Raw genomic sequence first — 12129 nt, 5'->3', positions numbered from 1 at the left:
TTGTGAGAACCGCCCCCACCCCAGCCTATCAGCACTCTACAGCAGGACCAGGCCTTGTTGCCTGCAGGCTGTAACTCATTTAACCCTGGCAACCAGGTCGTGGCTGGGTTGTGTGGATCATCCCCACTTCTCAGAGCACAAAGGCCAGGGGCTTGCCCAAGCCCCCAGCCAGGGGACGGAGGTGCTGAGGGCCTCCTGCTCCTTCACGGTGACCACCTCAGCCTTGGAATTGGGGGAGAATCCAAGGACCACTTCATCCCAGGAGCCTGCCTGTCCTTTGCGCATCCAGTCCATGACTATAACCACACACACAGTTTAACCGCAGCAGCCTCGGATTTGAGAAATGTGACTCTGGAAGCCTTCATGTCTGCTGGGTACCGTTTTCTCTCTAGAACAATGTGGTAGCTTCGAGAGAAAGCAGGTCCCGGAGTCAGAGCAGCAGTTATATTGCATCACAATTCGAGTTCTAGTTATAAAACGTCCCCACCGCCACACTTTGTGATGGAATTTTCTCGCATTTCCTAAACAAAAGAGGAGAAACTCTGATTTTCCACAACCCCCTTACAGTTCTCTTGAATGGAGGTCCTCCTGCATTGGAATTTCCGAATTTTGTTATTTGCTTCTTTCCTGACGGTCAGGAGGGGAGAATGGATTTCAGCCCAGCATTTGTCAGAACCTGCCAGAATATTCTCGTGACTGGAAGAGCAATGCAGACTGAGTAGATTTATAACTGGCCAAGTGAGTCTCCTCAGGGGGCTGGTCCCTGGGTAGCTTAAAAGGACAGAAATGTATTCTCACAGTTCTGGAGTCCAGGAGTCTAAAATTGAGGTGTCCGCAATTTTGAGGCTGAGGGAGCATCTGTTCCTTCTCTCCAGTTTCTGGTGGTTGCTGGCCCTCCTTGGCTTGTAGATGTGTCCCTTCAAACTGACTGTTGTCGCATGCCTCTCCCGTGTCTCTAAGTTCTCTCTCTCTCTCTCTCTCCTTTTGCCTAATTTTTTTTTTTTACCTTTTACTCAATTTTTTAAACTGACGAAAAATTGCCTCACCCCAATTTCTGGCTCAGGGTGATGTAGCATCTTAGGAGGCAATAGACGATTCCTGTCCCATGTGAAGGTCGTGCTCTGAAGAAGGGTGCTCAGTTCTGAGTAAGGAGCCTGCTTAGGGCCCTTGTAGGGAGGCAGGGTAATGGGGATGCAGGACCCCCCAGGAGGAGAAAAGACTTCAGGAGACCTGAGAGCCAAACTTAAGTTATTGAAGGATTATTATGCAGCAAAGGGAACAGATTTAATCTCTGTGGCTCCAGAAATGAGTACAGTGACTATAGAGAAAAGGTTCCAGGGAGGCTGCAGGAGCTCAATTTAAGAGAAAAACAGAAGGAACCATGTGCAAAACGGCACGCGGTTCCCGCCCCTGGGGCCTGCAGTTGCTCCTCTGTCAAAAGGGTTTTGCAGGGTGTGTTAATATAAGACATTAATGTAAGAGATCCTTAGAACATCCTTAAGCTCACTCGTGAAACCCTGAGATTAAAATAAAGAAAAGAAAAGCCCCAAGGTTGAGCATTCACATCAGCATCCTGGGCTGCTGCTTCTTACTCCATTAATCACAAATAGGTTTTGGATCCAGGAAAGACAAAGATGCCTCTGTTACTTTCCAGTTGAAGTCTGCCCCATTTGGACACTGTCCCAGCCTCGCTAATGCGGTGCTTAAGCACAGGAGAGGGACCGTCTGCGGCAGGTGCCAAGGTCCCTCTCTTGGTCTCATCCTGATGGTGTCCTTGGGCTCCTGCCAGATCCACAGGTAGCAGCTCCCCAAGGCACCAGCTTCTTATACTATGAGTTTAATTTATTCGCATTCCTCAGAAGAGTTGCTACGCCTGGTCCCGTTTACTGAGAAGCACAGTTTCTTCATCTGAGCAGGAGCCTGTGAATGAGCTCTCAGGTCCCAGGAACGAATGCCTGAACTGTGGGCGGGTGAGGCGTGTCTGTGCACATTTGCTGTGGTGAGGGCTTCTACTTTAATTTCCTGAAGGAGTCTGAGGTCCCAAAACAGTAAGAACCATTGCTTCAGCCCGGCCGGCATGGCTCAGTGGCTGGTCAGGGCACATGCCGGGGTTGCTGCCTCGATCCCCAGCAGGGGGCATGCAGGAGGCAGCCGATCAATGACTCTCTCTCATTGATGTTTCTGTTTCTCTCTCCCACTCCCTTCCTCTCTCTGAAATCAATTAAAAAATATATATATACACACACACACACACACATATATATACATACACATATATATGTGTGTGTGTGTGTGTGTGTGTGTGTGTGTGTGTGTGTGTGTGTGTGTATATATAAGAACCACTGCTCCAGGGGGTGCCCTGAATAATTTCGTCTTTGTTCATCTGTAGCACTGGACAAAATGAATGACCCGTCTGTAATTCTGTAAAACATTGCCGTCTTTTCTGACTTAGATCAGCACAGCTGTCCACTTTAAGCTCAGGAACTGGGCAACATGAATTGCAGGGCTCCCAGCACTCCTAGAAGGGTAGATTTATAACTGGCCAAGTGGGTCTCCTCAGGGGGCTGGTCCCTGGGTAGCTTAAAAGGACAGAAATGTCTTCTCACAGCTCTGGAGTCCAGAAGTCTAAAATTGAGGTGTCCGCAGGATTGGTTCTTTTTGGAGGCTGAGGGAGCATTTTACCCCTCTCCTACCAGCTTCTCGGGAGACATCCTTGGAGACAGGAGGCGAGAGGCCCCTCACTCTCTTGCTAAACTGTCGTTTCTCAGTTTAATTTGCAGCCCCTAATACTTGAACACAGGAGGGTAGAGGGAGAGATTTTCCTCTCTGACTGTGTCATAATTGGGGTAGCAACACCTCTGGTTTCTGGTTTGTGTTGAAATGCATCCAAGCTACACATTCTAAAGTAACCTGGCTTTTCCTCTGCTGGTCAAGGTTCATTCAACAAATATTTACTGAAGTCCTGCACTATGCCAGGCACTGTTTGGGCAGCTGAAGGTAGAACGGGGAACGAGGCAACGCTCTTGCTGTCCTGGCATTTACACTCTGGCGTGGGAAACGGGAGGCAAGTAAACGCGGTACCTGCTGCGGAGATCCTCAGGGCAGCTCGCACGGGCCGGGAAGCGCCGGTGCCGTGTGAGTGAGTAGCATGTTCTTCGTTCCATACCACACAGTCTCTCAACAGAAAATTCCAGTAGTTTATACCATTACAGAGTCTCCAGTTTTGTTGTTTTTAAAAAACAATACAGCTCTGCCTGACTGGCGTGGCTCAGTGGTTGAGCGCTGACCTATGGACCAGGAGATTATGGTTCGGTTCCCGGTCAGGGCACATGCTCGGGTTTGGGCTCGATCCCCAGTCGGGGGCGTGCAGGAGGCAGCCGATCAATGACTCTCATCATCGATGTTTCTCTCTCTCTCTCCCTCCCTTCCTCTCCCTGAAATCAATAAAATACATATTAAAAACAAACAGGACAGCCCTGGCTGGTGTGGCTCGGTTGGTTGGGTGTCGTCCCGTGCACCGAAAGGTCGCCAGTTTGATTCTGGGTCAGGGCACATGCTGGGGTTGCGGGTTGTCCCCGGTAGAGGGCGTGCAGGAGGCAGCTGATGGATGTTTTGCTCTCACAGTGATGTTCCTCTCTCTCTCTCCAAAAAAATAAATAAAAATATTTCTTACAAAAACAGAACAGAAAAGAAACAGTTTGTATGTTTTACTACTTGCTTTTAAAATTACCAAGTGCTCTATGCTAGTTATAAAAACTTCAAATGAAGCAGAAACATACTCCCGCCCTATTCCTTCCTCTTTTGTTTCCTTTCCATTGTTAACAGCCTGGTGTGCGACCCTCCAGAGTTTATCTCTCTATTCCAAGAAACATATACATATTCATACAGAGATACATGCTTCAAAAACAGCTAACATGGAACAATGCTAGATATGTCGTTCTGCAATTTTCTCTCCTCCCCACCCCGGTACATCACGTGCACCTTTCTGAGGACACCGCAGGGTTTATCTGTCCTTGCTACCTTAAAGCTGCATTGAATGTCTTATGTAAGCATCACGCACGATGTGGTTAGTGTCCTGCTAAGGGACAGTTAAGGTGTTCCAAAATTCTCACTCTTGTTTGTAGGGATGCAACAACGATGTGAGCGTGCAAATGTCTCTGTAGGACAGATTTCTAGAACTTGAACTGCTGGGTCAAAAGGTACGAATATCTGGTATTTTCATAGGTACTGCTAAAGTGACCTGACCGATTTACATTGCCACACGGCCAGCAAAAGAGAGCTCCCGTCTCTGCATCTTTCCCAGCGCTGGATCATCCCAGGATTTTAATTTTACCAGTCTGTGAGGCAGAAAATATTATCTTGCTTTAATTTGCATTTTTATGAGTGTTGGTTAAATGCAGCTTCTTTTCATGTTTATTCCCTTAGCCCCTCCAGTCCTCTAAACAGGGGAATAAAGAAATCTGAGATTTGCTCTTCTGTGGGCTTCCCCCAGGTGTGTCCAAGGCAGCCTTCCCCTCCGCAGGCTGGGGGGTTCCTTTGCATGTTAATTAAGATCAGCTTCAAAATCTAAACAAACTCTGTAGGAAGCAGAGGTCTTCAAATACAAGAGTAAAAAATAAAAACATCCCCAGAGTAAAAAAACAAGGACCATCAGATCGCTAGATCTTCACCAGTTGACACTGTTAAGCCTGCACACATTTTTACAATCAGCTAGAATGTTATATAAATTTCATTCTTTAAAAAAACAAAACAAAACCATCAAGCCATGTAGGTAAGCTTTTACAGGGACATCTCTAACGTTAGCTACAGATGGAGGTGGAGGTTTACATCTCCAGTGAGCCTTGTGACAAGTAGAAACCAGACTTAGTGGCAAGGAGAATATATAGCAAGACCCAGCAGGACCTTCGCAGATGCTTATCGGTAGGATTAAATGACCCCCTTGCTTTCTGAAAGCAGCCCGGTTTGTGAACCAAGGTCAGAACAAAAGGAGTCAAGGAAAAATATTAATATGCAGAGTCACTGGGAAACATAACGTGTGTGCGCTTGTGTGAGACTGGCCAGGAAGCCAGGACACGTGGAATCGGGAAACTGAGACAGATAGTTCAACAGCAGTCACCTAGTCAATCCTGTTCCCTACACCAGGGACACTTGAGAGTAAACGGCTTGTGTTAGATGGGCCAGGTACAGAGACCGACCAGGGCGGGAAGCCCCAGATGCCTAGCAAGGGGCGAAACTGGGAAAACAAGAACCTTGTCCCCAGGGTGACCTCTCCTCCCCCAGCACACCGCTGGTCATGCGGTTTGCACGCCCTGAGCGATTCCTCCCTAATGATAACATCTAGGCCTCTAGATGTGTTTCAGCTCCAGCCCAGATAAAGCATGGACACCAGACACATGGCGCCTGGTGGCTTCACGACCAACTACCTTGACTAATGACAACCTGCCTTGGCACCGGCCAATCGGTGCAGACCAGGACCCTGAAAGAGCACCCCTGGAAGGCTGATGAATAGTCTATGAGACGCTCCCCTGAGGCCTCCCTTACGATTCCCGCCTTCAAGAAAGAAAGAAAAGCCTCAGGACAAAGGACCCAGTGTGCTCTGCCTCGGGGGAGCCCCCTCCCCCAGGCTGCCATTCCCTTTCCCCTCTCCTTCCTGCACAGGCCCGCGTCTCCTAAACTCTGCGGGACCCCACGACACTTGCAACTAGGGGAGCAATGGGCAGAGCCTGCCTGCCGCAGGGTAGTCCCCGCACCTGACCCCAAGGCCTCCTTTTCTCTCACTTCGTGGAGAGGACAGCCGGGGTGCCCAGCCTGGGCTCTCCTGTTCCCTCTCCTGTGCTAAGCCCTTTCTCGTTTTACTGTCCCAGCTTTAATAAATGTTCCCTCATAGCCATCTGGACCCGTGTTGTGAAATTTTTCCTGCACGAAGTCAAGAGCCCACTCACTACCGGCCGGCCCTAGGCAGACCCGGCAAGGGCCAGGTTCCCTGTCTGGTAACATGCGCACGTGTGTTGTATGCATGCATGCATGCGTGTGTACGTCCATGGACTGGCTAGGACACACACCACATGGTCAACAGTGGCTGCCTCTGGGGGCTGGGCTAAGGGGAGGAAGGGAAATGGAAGGCTTTACTTTTGTTCTTCAGCACATGCTTGGTTGGATGCTTTATTATTTTTTTTTTTACAAGCATGTACATTTTTGGAGCCCACACACATTTGTCTGTGGCTGGGACTCAGGGCAGGTATAATAAGAGGTGGCCAGGGCAGGAGGGAGTGCCATCCTGGGTGCCCCCGGGGCAGGCTCCAGAAGGGGAAAGGAGGGGAGAGGGAGGCTGGGTGGGCAGCCGGGAGGTGGGGGAAGCAGCGGGTGGTTAGGTCCGGCGGGTTTGCATCTTCACGCCCCCCCCTCCCGGCACTAGGCTTTGAGCCCGAGCGAGGTGGACTCCCGTGGGGCCTGGGAGGCCCACGCTGGCGCTGGGCCGTTTCCTCCTCCCCGGGAGGCTCAGCGCTCTTGCTGTGCAGCCCTGCCCCACCTCCAGAGGTAAACACCAGCCCTTTCCTCGGTCTGTTTCTGCTTTGCCTTCCCTGTGGGGTATTAAGGGTGGGCTGGGGCTTGTTTTCGAACGTCTCTCTGATTATTTAGAAAGAAGCCTTGCATAATTTAACCAAAGCAACCCCAGGCATTAAATGCACAGTCGCTGCAGGACAATGCTGAACAGAGAGTTCAGATTCAGTGACTGGGGTGGTTTTGGTTAATTAACCGCCTCATCTCCCAGTAAGGGGTCCCAAAGACTGTGATGTCTCTTGTGGCCCTGGAGGGGCTTTCGGGTTAGCTTCTCCACAAACTCACGATTCTTGGGTGAGTTTACACTCTAGGGCTCTGGCAGTGCCAACCCAGGGGGCTGGAGTGGATAAGGGACTGAGTCGGGGTGACTCCCGGGGGACCCTGGCCCACTGGCTGGCCAATTTGAGAATTTTGCTATTGCAATCTCTAAGAATGAGCTGATTAAAAGTGACACAAAGACCCAGAGTGACTAAGGTCTCTGGAAGATTCTTGACCTTTTCAATAGTCTTTAAAAGACACATTTCATTATTTGGGGGACTCCTCAAACCATTGGGGTGTTTCCTTGTTGATTGGTGTGCGAGCGCATGTGTGTGTGTGTGTTAAAAATGCAGATAACTTACCCTCTGGATGTTTTCTTCATGAGCACATATTATCGGGCTTCTAAAGACCACAGGGGTCAGTAATGCAGGGCGCCGCCCCCTCTTTGGGAAACCGTTTCCACGGGGGAGACCACCTCTCTGCTCCCCTGCTTCCTGACCTGGCGGGAGGTGCGGTGTTGCAGATGGCGGGGGCTGGCCCCACAGGAGCAGTTCCTGAGCAAGGGTCTGGAGGCTGAATGGGGTCCTGGTATCTTAGATTGGGTTCCCCGGAAACAGAGCAGAGGCTGCCCCGGGGAGTGGCTGGGGAGTGGCTGCAACTGAGGCCCATGCTTTTGGGAAGCTCTGTCCCCAAATCCAGACAAGAGGTGTGGGGTCCTGGGCCCCGGGGCAGCGGACCGCGGCGCACTGGTGTTCTTGAAAGAGATCAGCCAGGCGCGTCAGTGCCAAGGCCACCTGTAAATCAGGGAGTGCCTACATGTCTGCTGCCCTGTGTGCTCAGCCCCGCATAGTTCCCAGATCCAATTAGGCCAGATACTCCCCTACCTTATCTGGGAAACAGTCCTTTGAGACGCCGGTGTGGCTGCAACCTCCTCTAAAGTGTTGTATCTAGGAATGTCGTAGAAGGTCAGAAGGTTGGCAGGATGCCCTGAAACACTGTATAATATGCTGTGGCTCTGAATAAACTTTGCTTGACTCTCGCCAGCATCCCTGAGCGAGAGAGCCCTCCCAGCCCCATTGTCTCGTCTCTTTCTTCTTTTTTCTTCACCTCCGGAGCTCAGTCCTGCTCGCCGCGGCTGGTTCGCGGCAAGTGGCGCCCGAACAGGGACCTGAAGGCTTCTGGGGGCAAGACTGTCGGTGGCGCGCGCAGTGAAATTTGGGTAAGTGGCAGTCTTGGATGAGGTTTTGTCACTGGGGGTAAGAAATTATGGGGCAGGCTTCTAGCGCTGATCTATTTGTTCAGGTTTTGCAAACAATGCTGCAGCTGCGAGGGGTATGTGTAGAGGCTTAGCAGCTGGCTAAATTTCTTGCTTTCGTTAGGACTGTTTGTCCCTGGTTCCCCTCTGATGGCACTATTAATATTGAAACTTGGAAAAAGGTTGGCGATCGCATCCAGGGCCACTTTCAAGCTCACGGGCCCGACCAAACCCCGGTCGATGCCTTCGCTTTGTGGTCTCTCATAAGGGATTGCCTGGTTAATGATAGTGAGGCAGAAAAATGGCGACGGCTTCGGGGAAGCCTGCGGCGCTCTCAGTCTATTCCCACCTTGGCGCCGCCTGCCGACCCTCCCCCACCTGTGCCTTCCCTCGCTCCTTCTTCAGCTCCAGGACCAGCGACGCATGAGTGCGTTGAGCCCGGCCTTGAGTCTGCTCCCCTAGTTTCGGGAGACAAACCCGCCGCCTCCCAGTCTTGTCAGACATTTTTGCAGGAGTTGCAACAGGTACCCAAAGTATATCCTGAGGTCCAACGAGACCCAAACCCAAGGGATTGGGATGATTTAGAGGAGCAGGCGGCACGTTATCATGAAGATGACGATCCCTTTGCCGGGGTCGTCACGCAAGGTCCGGGTGGGCTCGTCTCAACCCTCCAGGAAGTCCACAAGGAGCTACGAGCCATGGCCGATGCAATAAAGAATCTTCCCCTTTCAAGTGCCCGGGCTGGCTCGTTGGAAGGCTTACATAAGGACCCCCCCCCTGGAGCTTTAACTCCTACTGCTTCGGCACCCCCCAGTTACTCGCCTCCTGCAGTACAGCTGCCTACCAGCCCGACGGTGGTTGCTCCTGCCTTGAGTGAACACGCTCCTAAAATGCTACGTGTGGGTCCTCCGAAGGCTACTATCGATGATCTTATCTCCCCTTTGCAGTTAGCTCTAAGAACGGCCGCCAGAGAAGGTGAGGGCATAGAGGGCTTCACGCTGCAGGCTTATCCGGTGGTGGAGGTCGCGGGGCCTAAGGGTCCCCAGCGGCAGCATGAGCCCCTGCCCTATAAGCAGCTAAAGGAGCTCAAGACTGCCTGTGCTCGGTATGGGGCAACGGCTCCCTTTACTGAAGCAGTGTTGACTACTCTTGCATCTTTTGCTTTACCACCTGGGGACTGGAAGAGCATTGGAAAGGCGTGTTTGTCAGGAGAAGACTTCCTGCTATGGAAATCCAAGTTCTCGGAGATTTGCTCTCAGCAAGCCTTGAATAATAGGGCTCATAACATCCCTATCACTTATGACATGCTTGTGGGTTCTGGCCAGTATGCGGAGTTGGATTCCCAGTTACAGTTCCACCCCGTGGCTTACGAGCAGGTTAAACAGGCCGCCCTTCAGGCGTGGCGCAAGCTGCCTAAAACGGGCGACCGGCAGGAGGAGCTCTCCAAGATACGACAGGGACCCGATGAGTCATTTCAAGATTTTGTCGCCCGCCTTTTACAGGCTGCGGCGCGGCTAGTAGAGGACCCTGAGGCAGGAACTATTCTTGTGAAACAGCTTGCTTTTGAGAATGCCAATACTGTGTGTCAGGCCGCGATTCGCCCCTGGAAAGGGAAGGCCACAATTAATGATATGATCAGGCTCTGTGCTGATATTGGCAGTGGCTATGTACAGGGACTCAGTATGGCTGCGGCTATGAAAGGTGTGCCTCTGGCAACTATAGTCCAACAGCAGTTTGGTCGTGGTCGTGATCGCAGGGGTGGGGGCTCCAATGGACGACGAGTCCCAGGGCCCCCTGGGAGCTGTTTTGGCTGTGGTCAGATGGGGCATTTAGTGCGCAATTGCCCTGGAGGAGCAGCTTCTCCAGGTGTTCTTGATCGGAAGCCTAGGCCCAGGCCGACAGAAGTTTGCCCTCGTTGTCGACGCGGAAAACACTGGGCGAGTGAATGTCGGTCGCAAACGGACGTTCAAGGCAATATCCTGACGGGAAACTTGTTGGGGGGCCGACCCCGGGCCCAGAAAACAATAGGGGTAGCCGCCTCGCCGTCCAATCCCTTTACCGAGCCACTCCAGGGAGTGCCGGATTGGACCTCGCCGTCAGTGAACATGTAGTGCTGTCCCCTGAAATGGGCCGCCAGTTGTTGCCGACTGGCATCAATGGCCCTCTACCCCCTGGCACCTGGGGACTTTTGTTGGGAAGGAGCAGCACCACTTTGAAGGGCTTAACAGTTTTCCCGGGGGTGATTGACCAGGATTACACAGGAGAAATTAAAGTAATGGCTGCCACCATGGAGCGAATTATTGATCTCCCTAGGGGTACTCGTGTCGCTCAACTTATCTTATTGCCCCTTATCGCTGAGGGCCGAGTAAAGGAGACCAAAAGGGGAACAGGAGGCTTTGGTTCCTCTGATGCTTATTGGGTGACTGCTATTAAGAATAATCGCCCCACTATGAATATATGGATTGAGGAAAAACTTTTTTCAGGAATTTTGGACACTGGGGCAGATGTCTCAGTAATATCCTCCCAGCATTGGCCGCGTGCCTGGCCGTCTCAGGAGGCCTACACTGCCTTGCAGGGCATTGGTCAATCTACTGCACCCAGACAGAGCAGTGCCCTGCTGCGCTGGAGGACTGATGCTGGGGCAGAGGGAACCATTCAACCTTACATAGTTGACAACCTGCCAGTTAACCTTTGGGGACGAGATTTAATGCAACAGATGAGACTGTATTTAGGTGGTCCCGACCTTGATTCCCCTCCTCGACTTTCTGCCTCTGCATATTTTCCTCCGGGCCACTGACTTGTCCTGCCCTATGCGCTGATCGTATCGTATGGAAAAATAACTCCCCCGTATGGGTAGATCAGTGGCCCTTGAACTCTGAGAAACTTGCTGCTGCACGTGAGTTGGTGCAGGAACAACTCACTGCTGGCCACATAGAGCCTTCTAACTCTCCTTGGAACTCACCGATTTTTGTAATAAGAAAAAGGTCTGGGAAGTGGCGATTGTTGCAGGACCTCCGCAAGGTAAATGACACTATGTGCTCAATGGGGGCCTTGCAGCCAGGGCTCCCGAATCCTGCAGCCATACCCCGGGACACCTATAAAATTGTAATAGATTTAAAGGATTGTTTTTATACCATTCCCCTCCATCCGAGGGACAGGGAACGGTTTGCATTCAGTGTTCCAGCTATCAATTTGCAGAGACCCATGCAACGGTATCAGTGGAAAGTGCTTCCCCAGGGGATGGCTAATAGTCCTACACTTTGTCAGAAGTTCGTTGACCGGGCTGTTTCCCCAATCCGGGAGGAATACCCAGATGTATATATCATTCATTACATGGATGACATCTTGTTGGCGCATGCTGACTCCCCCACCCTGTTGCAAGCCTATGGACAGTTACGGCAGTCCCTGCAGCTGCACGGCCTTCAGATTGCCTCTGAAAAGGTACAGTCTCATGCCCCTTACAGTTATCTTGGCTATACTCTCCATCCTGCCCATTTTCACCCACAAAAATTAGTTATTCGTACTGAACATCTTAAAACACTTAATGATTTTCAAAAACTGCTTGGAGATATTAATTGGATCCGACCCTCCCTTTGTTTATCCACAGCCCAGTTGCTTCCTTTATTTAACACCCTTAAAGGGGACGCTGATCCGACCTCCCCCCGTGAGCTTACCACGGAGGCTCGTCAAAGCCTCCAGATAGTAGAGCGAGCCCTTGCTGCGGCTCGACTTACTTATTGTGATTATCGACTCCCTTGGGACTTAATAATCTTACCATCTCGTCATGCCCCCACGGGAGTCCTTTATCAGGGTGGAGTTCTGACATGGATTCATGGTAAGGCTAGTCCCTCGAAGAACTTAATGCCTTACTATGAGTTAGTGGCCCACTGCATTCGGACGGGTCGGAAGCTGAGCACTCTATACCTTGGTCAAGATCCTGCCACTATTATTCTCCCTTATACCGCTGCGGAAGTGGACTGGCTTTTGAACATGTGCGATTCCTTCTCCTTGGCACTAGCGTCCTTTACTGGCAACATACAGCACCATTTGCCCAA

This window comes from Miniopterus natalensis, chromosome 9 (assembly GCF_054644295.1).
Source record: "Miniopterus natalensis isolate mMinNat1 chromosome 9, mMinNat1.hap1, whole genome shotgun sequence".
Classification (NCBI taxonomy): Eukaryota; Metazoa; Chordata; class Mammalia; order Chiroptera; family Miniopteridae; genus Miniopterus; species Miniopterus natalensis.
Note: the sequence above shows the minus strand (reverse complement) of the source record.